Raw genomic sequence first — 15,443 nt, forward strand, 5'->3', positions numbered from 1 at the left:
ACTAACTTTTGTGATGTTATTTAAAAGAGCATTGGCATTTTGCCCGAGAGGATTTCATTCCTGGATAGCAGGCATGCTCAGTCATTTTCCAAGATTGGCATTATTTTAATGTGCCATCTTGTAAGATGAGAGTGATCTAGGCCTTTCCTGACTATAATTGTTCTTGGGAAAATTTTGTACGGAAATGGTTTGCCGTTTCTTTCTTCTGGGCGATGTCTTTACATAATAGGTGACACCAGCAATTATCAAATACTCTTCAAGGATCGTCTACCTGGCATGAGTGGTCACATAACCAGGACTTGTGATATACACCAGCTGCTCATACGACTATCCACTACCTGCTCCTGTGGCTCCACATGACCCTGATCAGGGGGCTAAGAAGGTACTATACCTTGCCCACGGGTCCCTTGCAGGCTGTTGGAGGGAAGGAGCACCTTATATCTCCTGTGGTAAAGATGTAATTCCACCCTGCCACCCAATTGGCATTGTACCCATGGCTTTTTCAGCAGTGGTCAGATGTGAGTCAAGAAACTGGGACATACTAAGATCTGAAAAATCATTGGGTGTCAGAAGAGCATCTGAATTTTGCCTGAGTGGATTTTATTCCTCAATAGCAGGCGTGTTCAGTTATTTTTAAAGTCATGGCCTTCGCAACTATGGTCAAATAATATACTCGAGATACTGGTACACATTAACATCTGAAAATTCATTGGGAATCAATACTGTAGATGTTAATGTTCTGTGTGACAGGTTTGTGTGAATCTGCAGCAGATTTGAAGGTAGGAGACGGTATTCTGAAAGAGTGAGAACAGATGCCTGCATTGCAAAGCTAAGCAGCTTGTTAAAAATACCTAGCAATTTAATTGGATTGAAGATTTTATCTATATCCAAGTTTTCAGCAAAAAAAAACAATAGTTTTTCAATTACTCTAATGTGATAATTCAGCCCTTATTGTACAGGAAATCATGATAATAGTTTTGCTGAAATATTTTCAGATCTCTCCATGTAATTTCCTTCACTACTCATGATTCTGAGGAATTTGTGAGCTTCTAATTCTGGTCTATTTTATCGCGAAGGTGTAATCAATCCACTCTTGGCAACTATGTGATTAGCTGACCAGACCTTAAACTTGGCAAACTAACTCCCTGAAGTTTGTTACCTGTCTAACACTGTTTTAAAACAAAAATTGTTTAAAACTTGATTCTTATTATTTAGAACTATGCTCCTTTGAATGTAAAAGATTGATGGGAGATTTGATAGAGGTATACAACATTTTGTGGTGTGTAGGTGGTAAATGCAAGCAGGCTTTTTCCACTGTGGTTGGGTGGGTCTGCAACTGGAGGTCATGGGTTAAGGGTGAATGGCAAAATGTTTAGAGTCATAGAATCATAGAAAAATACAGCACAGTAACAGACCCTTCAGCCTATCTAGTCCATGCTGAACCGTTTAAACAGCCTACTTCCATTGATCTGCACTGGAAGCATAGGCCTCATTATGCCTACCATCCATGTGCCTATCCAAACTTCTCTTAAATGTTGAGATCGAGCTCGCATGTACCACTTTTGCTGGCAGCTCATTCTACATCCTCACGGCCTTCTGAGTGAAGAAGTTTCCCCTTTGTGGAAAAAGGGGAACATGAGGGGAAACTTCTTCACTCAGATAGTGGTGAAAGGGCCAGCTAAAGTGATAGATGTGATTTCAATTTCAAAGTTACAGAGAAGTTTGGATAGGTACATGGATGGGAGGGGTATGGAGGGCTATGGTTCAGGTGCAGGTCAATGGGTCTAGGCAGTTTAACGGGTCGCGGACTAGTTGGACCGAAGTGCCTGTTCCTTTGCCGTAGTGTTCTACGACTGTATGACTCTAAAATCTGTTTTGGAAACTTCGATCATCTTCCTAATCGTCTATATAAAGCGAATTGTGGAAATTAACTTAGCTGAGGGACCTGTAATTAATATTTTTGTTGCAATTATTAAACATACTTATACAAGCATGCTTACAATACATAAGAAAGTTCTGTTGCAAGTACAGGTCAACCTTCACTAATCCGACTATCTGTAATCCGGTTCCTTCGATAATCCAGTACTAATTATGTTTAATGTTATCCTTCTGTAATTTGGCATTTTCACTAATCCAGCACTCCACAGGTGCCAATGGTGTTGGATTAGTGAAGGTTAGCTATTGCTTCACGTGATCCTTCTGTAATTTGGCATTTTCACTAATCCGGCACTCGTCAGGTCCCAATGGTGACAGATTAATGAAGGTTGACTTGTATAAACATACTTTCAATGCACAAAAAATACTAATGTAGAACATTTTTCTGGCAGTTTGTTGAGGTTTACAAAAATGGGTCAAGGATAGAATGTGATGGGAGATACAATTTACTATGCTTCAATGGAGATTTCTGTGTGTATAAACCTATTCTGTTACAAGATGCACGTGGAAAAGGAAATGCTATCAAGCTAGTGTAATAGAGGACCTGACTGGCTGGAGTTTTGTTGCTAAGTTACTGTGCCTACTTGAACTATGTTTTTTTTTATTTATTGAGATACAGCATGGAGTAGGGTTTCTGGCCCTTTGAGCTGCACTGCCCAGCAATCCCCTAATTTAATGCTAGCCTAATTACGGGACAGTTTACAATGACCAATTCATCTTCCAACCAGAATGCTTTTGGACTGTGGGAGGCAACGAGAGCATCCGGAGTAATACCACACTTCCATGGGGAGAACAGAAAATCTCCGTACAGGCAGCGGTGCGTATTGAACCCAGGTCACTGCTACTGTAAAGTGTTGTGCTGACCAGCACCTAACATGCCACCCTTTCTATAGTGCTTTAAGAATCAGTGTAAACAGGTACAGAAGTTTGCAAAGTAACTGTATGGTGAACTCCACTTTGTGCAACCACAATGTGTCTATTTCATTGGTGAAACAAGAGATAACCAACTAGAACTTACAGATGGGTGAAGAGAATGCACAAGAATGAAAGGTATACAAGGTTGTGGGCTTTTGTATAAGTCACCATGTAGAATTGAGGATGGGGTTCAAAGCTCAAAGTAAATTTACTATCAAAGCACCTATATGTCACCATATACAATCCCAAGATTTGTTTTCTTGCAGGCATTCACAGTAAATGCAAAGAAACACAAGGGAATCAATGAAAAAATGCACATGATGAAGACAGACAGACAATGTGCAAAAGACCACTATGCAAAGAGAAATTTTAAAATTCATAAATAAATAAATAAATAAATAAACAAACAAACAAACAAACAATAAATATCAAAAGCATGAGTTGCAGAGTCCTTGAAAGTGAGTCCATAGGTTGTGGGAACAGTTCAGAGTTGGAGTGAGTGAAGTTATCTCCTCTGGTCACTCTCTGACGGTGGTGTCTGAAAAGAGGATGCTGTCCTAGTTGCATGCCATCTTGGACAATGTCTCCCATCCACTACATAATGTACTGGGTGGGCACAGGAGTACATTCAGCCAGAGACTCATTCCACCAAGATGCAGCGCAGAGCGTCATAGGAAGTCATTCCTGCCTGTGGCCACCAAACTTTACAACTCCTCCCTTGGAGGGTCAGACACCCTGAGCCAATAGGCTGGTCCTGGACTTATTTCCTGGCATAATTTACATATTACTATTTAACTATTTATGGTTTTATTACTATTTAATTATTTATGGTGCAACTGTAATGAAAACCAATTTCCCCCGGGATCAATAAAGTATGACTGTGACTATGATTCAAGAGCCTGATGGTTGAAGGGGTAATGACTGTTCCTGAACCTGGTGGTGTGAGACCTAAGTTCCTTGCCTCCTTGATGGACTGGGACATATCCACTACCTTTAGCAGGTTTTTTAATTCAAATGTACCAGTGGGGTGGGATAGCTGTTAATGAGATGGGCGGATCTGTAATGAGTATTTTAAACCAAAAATACTAGGCTGAGAACTTAAATTTGATGAGTTGGTAGTGAGTTGCTGTGTGACTAAACTATGATGTTTATGAATTAAAAGAGCTGTAAATAAGAAATTGCCTGACGCTGATTTATTTTTACAGCAGAGGAGTAACCACTCTAATCCTGAAAATTAATTGTCCTTCTATTAGTATCACAAAATCAAACCACAATTTCTGGTCATCCTCATGCTGATTATTATGGGAACTTACAGAGAATGATGTGAAAGACAAAAATAAAAAATCCAGTGGACAAAAGCACTTTGTTACTGAGAGAGGTCAGAGGAGAATAGCTAGACTGGTTCAAGCTGACAGTAACTCACATTTTACAATAGCGGTATACAGAAAAGCACTCTGAGCACACAACACATCAGACTGTGAGGAGGATGGCCACTTTATTAGGTAGAACAGGTACCTTTTCACTTGGCCACTGAGTGTCGATTTCTGTGCTCAGTTTCCCATTCTCTGTAAACTTGAGAGAGTTGTCCGTGAAAATCATAGAAGATGAGCAGTTTCTGAGTTACTCAAACCACCCCGTCTGGCACCAACAATCATTCCACGGTCAAAGTCACTTAGATCACATTTCTCCCCAATTCTGATGTTTGGTCTGAACAACAACTGAGCCCCTTGACCTTGTCTGCATGCTTTTATGCAATAATTGCTGCCACATGATTGGCTGATTAGATATTTGCATTAGTGAGCAGGTATAGAGGTGCACCTAATAAAGTGGCCACTGAGGATAGAATAAACATTTCAGTGAATTCCAAGGGAGTGCAGCAATGTTGGAACATCAGTCATTTGAATGACTGATTGAATCAGACTCTTGTATGCTCATATTCTGTGCCAGACCCACATTTATACCTCAATCACAATTACCAAAAATGAATTGGCTTGTTACCATCATGTTAGTCTGAGGGATCACAGTGCCCTGTTTCTTTGAAACAAAACCAGTTCAAGAAAACTTATTAACCATGCAGGTAATACTTGCTGACCTGTTCACATCCTGTGTGATCTCTGCTGCAGCCCAGAACTGGTAAGGGTTCTTAAATAATTATTTCCCATTGAACTAGCTACCAAGTAACTTGAGAGGTCCATTGGCGAGCAGCTTGAAACATGCATTTCCTACATCTGGAGCTGCACAGTGTACACTCCAATCCTGGATTGCTGACAAGTTGTTAGTCACCACTCGTAAAAACCACTCTTTAGCCAGTGAGGAGAAAACGATGGACAACGTAAAGAAATCAAACAGAACAATTTGTCAACTCTGACTCAAAAGTTGAAAACCTAACATCTAAACCTTATGATTCCAGCAAAAGAAATTGCAAATTACCCAAAAGCGCAAAGTGCAGAATCAAATATCGCTGTGATGATTGTACGTTCTAGTATCAGTTGTTTGGCGACAATAAAATACAAAGTATAAAGCATAAACTCTAATAGGATGCCTTTTGTACTTTGCAGTGCTTTTAGATTCAAAATTCAAAACTCAGCATTGCTTAATGTCATTTCCAGTACACAAGTGTAAAGGAGAATGAAATAATCATTATTCCAGATCCAATGTAGCATAAAAAGACACAATAAGATAAAAAAATAATAATATTAAAACACAATAAATATAAATACAGAAGATAGTTTATATACATAGGTGCATAAAGTGATGCTAGGCCCAGGAGTGTCTGTACATGAGGTGACCCTGACAGGAAATGATAACATAGCAATGGCTCGGGGGGATGTGGTGGGGTGATGTTAGTGGGTGGAGGTGTTGATCAGCGTTCTTGCTTGAGGAAAGTAAAAATTATGTAAGGTTTACAATGGCACTGGTGAAAGACAGTGACAACTTACTGGCCACAAACAAAACTACTAACTACTTTGTTAATCACAGAGAACGAGGAACGAGCCAATATATGGCCATTGCTGGAACGACTTGGAGCTAACGCGAAGAGGTAGATCGAGGTGAAGCGGTGGGGCCCATGTGCGAGAGTGAGAGAGATAGTTGGCTGGTTTTAAGCACCGGGCCAGATGGGAAAGGTTGGATACAGGCCAAATCGAGGCTGCAGAGCTCAGGCCCAAGAGCATATCAAACGGGTAGGACCTGGGTCCGAGAGTGAGCAATGACCTGAGGTTTGGACGATTTAAGCACTGGGCCAGATTGGAAAGGTCAGGATACTGGGGCCAGAGGCGAGGTTCAGCTCACTGCTCCACGAGGTTTACTCAACTCTGCCCTGAAATCCGGGTCCCACAGTCCAAAGACGTACCGGTTGCTAGGTTCATTGGTCATTGTAAATTGTCCTGTGATTAGGCTAGGGTTAAACAGGGCATTGCTGTGCACCATGACTCGGAGAGCCAGAAGGGCCTTTTCCACACGATATCTTAATCAATCAATCAATCAATAAACAAACAAACAAACAAACATACTATGTAATAGTGAATTGGAGACTGCAGCTGCTAGACCAGGCAGGGGTTGGCGCTGAGGCAAGGTATGGGCTGGAGTTGAGATATGAGGTCAGAAGGTAAGAGTGGTGTTGCAAGAGGGAGAAGAGAAGTCAAGTGGAGTGGAGTGTTGAGAACTTGAGGCTGAGTGGGAGAGCAAAGTGGTAACAATGGATCTTCAGTAGCCTGCAGATGGGTGGGTGCATGGAAAGCCCAGGTGGAGCTAAGGATACCTGGAGGCAGATTAGGTTCTGATTCCTTAAGGAAATCAAGCAGGAATGTAATGCTGAGGTTTCATAAGGCATTGGTCAGACTGCAATTAGGAGTACTGTGTTGAGCAGTTTTGATCCCCTTATCTAAGGATATGCTAGCATTGGAGAGGGTCCAGAGGAGGTTCACGAGACTACAACTTTCGAGGACTGTACAACTCAACCTCTTGATATTTATTATTATCTTGATATTTATTATTATTACTTTTTTCTCTTTTTGTATTTGCAAAGTTTTGTGTCTTATTCACATTGGTTGTTTGTCTGTATTTGTTGTGTATGGTTTATCATTGATTCTGTTGTATTTCTTTGTACTTACTGTGAATACCCATAAGAAAATGAAGCTCAGGTTAGTATACGGTGACACATATGTACTTTGAAAATAAATTTACTTTGAAATTTGAACTTGAATGACAATGTTCCTGGGAATGAAAGGGTTAATACAAGAGGTGTGTTTGATGGCTCTGGATCTATACTGGAGTTCAGAAGAATGAGGAGGTATCTCACCGAAACCTATCAAATATTGAAAGGCCAGGATATTTCCTATGGTGGGGGAGTTGAGGACCAGAGGATAGAGGCCTCAGAATAGAGGGACATTTCTTTAGAACAGAGATGAGGAGGTAATTATTTATCCAGGAGGTGGTGAATCTGTGGAATTCATTGCTAGAGATGGTTCTGGAAGCCAAGTCACTGGGTATATTTAAAGTGGAAGTTGCTAGATCCTTGATTTTAAACAGCATCAAAAGTTATGTGAAGAAGGCGGGAGAATGGTATTGAGAGGAATAATAATAAGTCAGCCATGATAGAATAGTAGAGCAGATTCAATGGGCCAAATGGTCCTCCATCAGATGTTTTGTTAATCGGAGTAGTTGTCCCTGATTTTTCTTAATAAAGACAAATCATTTAGGAGTTTGTACAGAGGGCACAATTTCCAATTTCCAGGTCTGCAGGTTCACAAACCTAAAGGTGCAGTGGCGGTGTGGAGAACAATTGTAGGCTCAGGGAGATACAGTATGGCTGGTGGAATCAGCAGAAGGCTGGCAAATGATGCCTATTAATGAAAAATGTGAAGTACCATGGATTCCAGTTAATTGGGCTATCGGTTAATCAGGGTAGCCGCTTATTTGGGACAAATCTTAAAGAACAAACACTACTCTGGAAAATAGACTGGATTTATTTCATTTATTTGAGATCTTATGTCACATGATTGGGGCAGGAGACTGTTGTTGATCAGGTTCTAATTAGCATCAGTTGCACGCACCTGTGTGGCCGTTTGGCGGTGCACTGTACTTTGAGCAATGAGGTTTTTAAGTAGCATCAGTTGCGGTTGTTTGTGTCCAAAAAGCAATGATTTTTATTACTGAGAGCTGGTGAGAAATAAACAATAAGCCAGTTCAGAACTGTTTTGCTCGGAGATGATCTCCAATCGGGCTTGGAGATGTCAGAAACAGCTAGGAGTGAAAATTAAACGATTTCACTACGTCAACAAATTAAGAACTACGAAGAATTTGAAGGTATCGTCGATCATCTTGAATGTTACAGTGCAAGTGAAGATTTGGAGGAGGCCATCATGGTATGAAAGTAGTCCATTTTTTGCTCTAGGTGTCTACGGTGATTTTGTTCATTGTGTAGACTGGATGAATTCATCCCTCGATAAATTTTAGGAACTAATACAAAATTTCATAGTACTGCAGTGTTCTAATCTGTTCAGTATTTCACTTAAATATTTAACTTGTTTCTCAGTTTGTCCTTTTTATACCTTTTTAAACATTTCTATGAAATTTCAGGGCTAATTGGAGCAGCCTAATGATCAGACCAAAGTGTCGAACTCCCAACTGAATCCACTGTACATATGTTGGTAAGAAAAATGTGAAATGCAATATTCATTTGTCATTAGGACCCCCATCACCCAGGACATGCCCTCTCCTCATCAGGGAGGAGGTATAGGAACCTGAAGACACACTCTCACTGTTTTAGGAACTGATTCCTCCCCTCTGCCCTCAGATTTCTGTGTGGATAATGAACTTATGTACTCTAATTCACTATCTTTCTCTCACTTTTTGCACTAGTTATTTAATTTAATTTAAATATGAAGTCTGCTCAGGTGATTCAACAGCCAGGATGGTGGTATTGCAACACTCTGTGGAGGGCAAAGGGCAATGACAAGGCACAGAAGATGTCATGGTCATCCACTGCAACTAAGGAAGACCCAGTTTGTGATGTTTGTTCATACCACTGTACCTGGACCTTCTGAGTTTGAGAGAGAAGGACCACCCCAGTGCATTGGCTTTTCTGATCTAAAAATTGTCCCTCACTGGTTTCCGGTCATCGATGGACACCATGGACTACCACTACATATATAAAGAAATAGGTTACCAACACAGAAACTCTGTGGATTATTCTTTGAAACTAGAAAGTCAAGATGGTGTTTTAGAAAGATCATACATAATCTTGGGTTTCATAAATAAAATTCAGCAAGTCATCATTATCCTTTATAAAATACTGGTTCAGATCCAGCTAGAGTATTTTATTGAGTTCTGGGGCTCCACACTTTAGCAAAGGTGTGAGGGCTTTAGAAACCATACTGAAGAGATTTACTGAAGATACCAGGGATGAAGGACTGCTGTGTGTATGCGTTGGAAAGGTAGAGTTTTTCCTCTTGAAGCAGAGGATGTTATTATTATAAATAATATTAATAACTTATTTATAGAAAACATTTTATACAGATGATGTAGTTCAATGTGCTTTACAATGGGATAAAGTACAAACATAAAAATAAAAGATGAAAAACATGTTAATTAAAAGCAAGCTTAAATCAATAGGATTTGAGCTGGTGTTTAAAAGTGTCCACTAAGTCTGCATCCCTTACAGTTTTAGGTATTGAATTCCACAGTTTAGGAACATAGTCCAAAAAAGCTGATCTACCAATTATCTTTTCAAAGTTCAAAGTAAATTTATTATCAAAGTACATATATATCAGCATATACAACCCTGAGATTTGTTTTCTTGCAGGCATGCTCAGTAAATCCAAGAACCATTATAGAATCAATGAAAGACTACACCAACAGGACGGGCAAACAGCAAATGTACAAAAGACAACAAACTGTACAAATATAAAAGGGAAATAAATAATAATAAATAAATAAATAAGCAATAAATATTGAGAACATGAGATGAAGAGTCCTTGAAAGTGAGTCCGTGGGTTGTTGGAAATTTTCTGTGATGGGGTTGAGTGAAGTTATCCCCTTTGGTTCAAGAGCCTGATGGTTGAGGGGTAATAACTGTTCCTAAACCTGGATCCTGAGGCTCTTGTACCTTTGTCCTGGTGGCGGCAGTGAGAATGGAGCATGATCTGGGTGGTGGGGGTCCATGATGATGGATGCTACTTTCCTGTGTCAGTGCTTGGAGAATATTTAAATTTAATATAGACCGGTAGATAATGTTAAGAAAGTAATTTAAAATTATTGAATGTATAGATAGTAGGACACTGGTCCCTTTGTGGGAATGGTCATGAACCAGGGAAGTTGTGCGCTTTAGTAGTGTAACGGCTAGCACAATGCTATTTCAGCTCAGGGTGTTCCCAGTGATTGCAGTTCAATTCTGTAGCTGTCTGTAAGGAACTTGTACGTTCTTCCCCTAGCCACGTGGGTTTCCATTCAGTGCTCCAGTCTCCTCCCACAGTCCAAAGGCGTACTGATTAGTAGGTTAATTGGTCATTGTAAATTGTCCGATGAATAGTCTAGGGTTAAACTGATGGGTTGGTTGGCAATGCATCTTGTTGGGCAGAAGGGCCTGTTGCACGCCGCATCTCCTAAAAATATATATAAATATATTAAAAGGAAATCATTTTTTTAAGATGAAGGGGAGAGGGTGAGTGGATGGTACGAGCTAGGTTGCTCTAACATACACTGGAGCCACACTGTGACAATGAGTACTGTGTTGCCTTCTTTCCATTCTGATTCTCATCGGGACATGATGCAGATCAACCTATCTAATTTGCTTTGCACCCTGGTTAGAATTAAACATTTATTAAATAAAAAGTGAATAAATTGATGTGCACATTAAATCAGTATTGCGATTCATCTTTCTGGCCTGGAGCTGGTTGATTGATTTATTTACTTAGGGATACAGTACAGAACAGGTCCACTCAGCCCAATGAGCGTCACACCCAGCAACCCTCCGATTTAATCCCAGCCTAATCCCAGGACAATTTACAATGATCGATTAGCCCACTAAGCAGTACAGTTTTGGACTGTGGGAGGAAACTGGAGCATCTGGAGGAAACCCATGTGGACACGGGAAGGACATACAAACTCCTTGCAGGTGGTGCTAGAATTGAACCCCGAACTCCAATGTCCGGAGCTGTAGTAGTGTCGCACTGACCACAATGCTACCATGGTGCCCTACAGCTGGTATGCTGTAGTCATCACATTTCACCTTTATCCCTTTATTCAAAGAATAAAAATATACTCAAGTCCCACTTAACGCTGAGGACGTGTTCCACGGAGATGGAGTGCCATGTAGGTCTGCGCTATGCAGGGTCATTATAACATTACATAAACGGACATGTGTGCATGATTTAAAAAAAATCAAACCTGAGGTATATGATATGATACTTTATGTATACACAGTAATTCGTGGAGCAGCAAACACGCAAGTAGGGCCAACTTGTGCATCAGTGGAGCAGCAACACATCACAGCAGCAGTGGAGGGAAGCGGGTAGAGGTCACATCTTAGAGAAGGGACCAGGCTGCGAGGCCTCCTCTAACTTTTTTTTAGATTAGATTATGAGGACACACAGTCCTCTTTTATTGTCATTTAGTAATGCATGCATTAAGAAATGATACAATATTCCTCCAGAATGATATCACGGAAACACAAGACAAACCAAGACTGAAAAAACCGAAAAAACCACATAATTATAACATATAGTTACAACAATGCAAAGCAATACCGTAATTTGATAAACAACAGACCATGGGCATGGTAAAAAAAAGTCTCAAAGTCTCTCGAAAGTCCCATCATCTCACTCAGACGGTAGAAGGAAGAGAAGCTCTCTTCCTGCCATGAGTCTCCAGCGCCGCAAACTTGCCGATGCAGCACCCTGGAAGCACTCGACCACAGCCGACTCTTGAGTCCGTCCGAAAAATTCGAGCCTCTGACCAGCCCTCCGACACTGAGCACCGAGCATCAGCTCTGCCGAGCGTTTCGACCCCAGCCCCGACAACAGGCAATAGGCAAAGCCGAGGATCTGGGGCCTTCCCCTCCGGAGATTCTCAATTGCACAGTAGCAGCGGCAGCAAAGCAGGCATTTCAGAAGTTTCTCCAGATGTTCCTCCGTGCTTCTTACATCTGCCTCCATCAAATCAGGATTGTGCACAGCCCCTACTTAACAAATACAATATCATTTCAGAGTGACCGTGCGCGCTGCGTCGTGCTGCCATCTTCTCTTCCCCTCCCTATTACTTTGGCTACCTCTTCAAGTAGGCATCGAGAATTGACTGCCTTCTCTTAAGTTTCCTTTCATAAAGCAGTTCTCGGTAGCAGGGACTCATGTTGAGAATATCCCTCTTTGCCTTATTGCTTCATTCCCAGGGTCATTATCGATGAACTGGTTCATGATTTGTGTGATCGTGGTGATGGTGGGACTTTCACGCTGAGGTTTCTCACTGGTGTTTCCTCTTCTCCATCCATGCCCTCAGATTCACTCAGGATGCACTGCTCCGCCAATTCTCGAAGCTCTTCGCTACTAAGGCTCTCACCATGAGAATGCAGTTTCACATCCATGCTAATGCTTCCCCTAGATCTCTGAGATCTGCTACCCTCACTGGAAGTTGCAGGCCATTTTCCAGACATTTTGTGTGAAAGAATGGAATAAATTGGCGAGGAAGCACGGATGTTTACACATGTGGCGGAGGCAGAGAATGAAGTAATCCATGATTGGCTATGGAAGGCTCAGATCATATGTAAAGCGCTCTCACTGGCTGATCGAATGTTTGTTGTAATGGTGAATGCTCTTGAGAAGTTTTAAGTATTGTTTAGAATGATTTTTTTGTCATTATTAAAAATTTCAATAGAGAATTGAATAACCACGTTGTAACGAATCAGCGCTATGCAGGGTAGCGTTATACGTGGTCTGATTGTACCTGCAAGTTCAGTAGGCCACCATACAAACTAACTATATTTCTATAGAAGGAGCTCAGCAGCTCAAGCAGCATCCATGGAAATGGCACCCTTCTTCAGAAATAATAAACAGTCAACATTTTGGGCTGAAACCCTTCATCAGGATCAATAAGCAGTCAACATTTCATGCCGTGACTCTTCATCGGGACCTTCTCTTGTGGTCCTCAGGAGGATGAGAGGAGACATGATAGAGGTGTACAAGATAATAAGAGGAATAGATAGAGTGGACAGCCAGCACCTCTTCCCCAGGGCACCACTGCTCAATGCAAGAGGACATGGCTTTAAGGTAAGGGGTGGGAAGTTCAAGGGGGATATTAGAGGAAGATTGTTTATTCAGAGAGTGGTTGGTGCATGGAGTGCACTGCCTGAGACAGCGGTGGAGGCAGATACACTAGTGAAGTTTAACAGACTACTAGACAGGTATATGGAGGAATTTAAGGTGGGGGCTTATATGGGAGGCAGGGTTTGAGGGTCGGCACAATATTGTCGGCCAAAGGGCCTGTAATGTGTTGTACTATTCTATGTTCTATTTCCTGAAAAAGGGTCTCAGCCCGAAATATCAACTGTTTATTGGTCCCGATGAAAGGTCTCAGCCTAAAATGTGGACTGTTTATTGGTCCTGATGAAGGGTCTTGGCCTGAAACTTCAACTGTTTATTGGTCTTGATGAAGGATGTCAGCCTGAAACATTGACTGTTTATTGGTCCTGATGAAGAGGGTCAGACTGAAACTTTGACTTTTATTGGTGCTGATGAAGGGGGTCAACCTGAAACATTAACTGTTTATTGGTCCTAAAGAAGGGTCTCGGCATGAAATGTCAACTGTTTATTCATTTCCATGGACTCTGCTGGTCCTGCTAAGCTCCCACAGCATTTTATATGTGTTGCTCTGGATTTCCAGCATCTGCAAAATCTCGTGTTTATACTTGTTATAGATGTCTATTCTATAGTGACAAACTATCCCTGCAGTCAAAATACACCTTGTAGTGTGGTCATGAACAGAAAGTCCCAGACTTCCCCACACCTCTGGTATTACCTCATGGGGAATTCAAATACTGAGGCAATATGGAATTTGAAAATAAATTCTGTTTTTCCATGCGGATGGCTGGGTTGTGAGAAGCTTTGTTCCTCAATGGAGCGATGTATCTTGGATATTGGAAACTGGAAATTATATTGGAATTGAAAGGAAGGATGTGTTCATAAGATTGGATGAAGTTTTGTGTGGAATACGGTGTCACTGATAACTGGAAGTGCAACATAGACTATTCCTGCATTTGTAGATCCATTTGACTATCTCCAAATGTATTTGTTTCAAAATTCATGATGAAGTCTTCAGCTACCCATATCCTAAACTCCATCCGCAAAGCTTTCTGTGACTTCAGATCACTTCGCTTTCATACTTGACCAAGTTTTAAGAAATATCTCGAATTTTAGTTTATCAGCAGCTGTGAGATCTCATGCTGGAGTTGAGTTTTGCTGGTAATGCCTCGATGAATTGTCAATGAGACACTCTGCCATACTGATTGTGTTGTGTGTAAACTATTAATTTGTGGGGAAAATTGGCAGATGTATTTCACTTCCCTATCTTTGGATGGACAGTCAACAACGGTCTCTTGTTTTCTTTAGCAAACGTGTCATCGTTTGTAGTTTAATTAAGATGAGAAAGTTAAGTCAGCAAATTTTAATCCTGCTCTAGTGTCCTTAAACTTGCTGCATTCCAATATTTTTTAAATGTTTCAAATCTTGTTCCAAATACTTGTCAAATCTCCAAATTTTAACATTCTCAAAACCATGGGCGGACGGCTTAATCTTCTTTTCTACTCAGTCTGTCTCAAGGCATTGAGACAAGAAGACATTGTCTACTGTGGTCAAAGTATGCATACCATTGAACTGCAGCAAGGTGCTAATGCTCTGAACTGAATTATGAATAAACAGAAGAATTTTTGATCTGCAGACCAACCTAAAACTTGATCCGTTTTATGGTACATTTAGAAAAACATATAAGGTCATAATGTGTCAATATCAAACATGTACAACCCCCTGTTTTCCTGGGTCTCATCACTTACAAAGCAACCCACTTGACTTCATCAATCACCTTCCAGCTAGCCCCTTCCCCCTCCCCACACTATTTTCTTCCCCCTTTCTTTCCAATCCAGATGTAGGGTCTAAGCCTGAAACATCAACTGTGTATTAATTTCCTTCGATGCTGCCTGACCTGCTAAGTTCCTTCAGCATTTTGTGTGTGTTCCCAGTAATGCTATAGTGCTTACTTTGTAACTCGTTCAGTCAAGATTGTTTAATCGAGTCAAGTCAGGGTTGTTTAATATTATTTCTAGTACACAATTGTAAAGGAAAATGAAATAATTGTTACTCCAGATCTGATGCAGCACAAAAAAACAGTACAATAAAGAATATAAAAAATATAAATACATAAAATAGCTTCCGTACATTGATTGACTGTGTGTCCATAAAGTGACGCTAGGCACAGGAGTATATAAGGTGGCTGACAGGAAATGTGTCGTAAATGCACCTTATGCTAAATGTCAATCTTCTGGAATATAGTCAATTATTTGTTAATTTATTTCTGATAATATTACTTTGTGTTGTGTGTGTGAGTTA

The 15,443-nt window shown here is 40.7% G+C and overlaps 1 protein-coding gene across 7 annotated transcripts in view; it reads left to right on the top strand.

The window, feature by feature from the left end:
- The window catches only part of LOC140206159 (leucine-rich repeat transmembrane protein FLRT2), a 113,268-nt gene that overhangs the window by 20,247 nt on the left and 77,578 nt on the right, over nt 1–15,443 (top strand). The window contains exon 3 of one of the 7 annotated variants that reach the window (XM_072274422.1): nt 2,664–2,752. The exons of the other annotated variants lie outside the window; for them this stretch is intronic. The gene's annotated coding sequence lies outside the window, so the exon portion shown is untranslated. The remainder of the gene's footprint in view (nt 1–2,663; nt 2,753–15,443) is intronic. 7 annotated transcript variants of the gene reach the window in all.

This window comes from Mobula birostris, chromosome 1, assembly GCF_030028105.1.
Source record: "Mobula birostris isolate sMobBir1 chromosome 1, sMobBir1.hap1, whole genome shotgun sequence".
NCBI lineage: Eukaryota > Metazoa > Chordata > Chondrichthyes > Myliobatiformes > Myliobatidae > Mobula > Mobula birostris.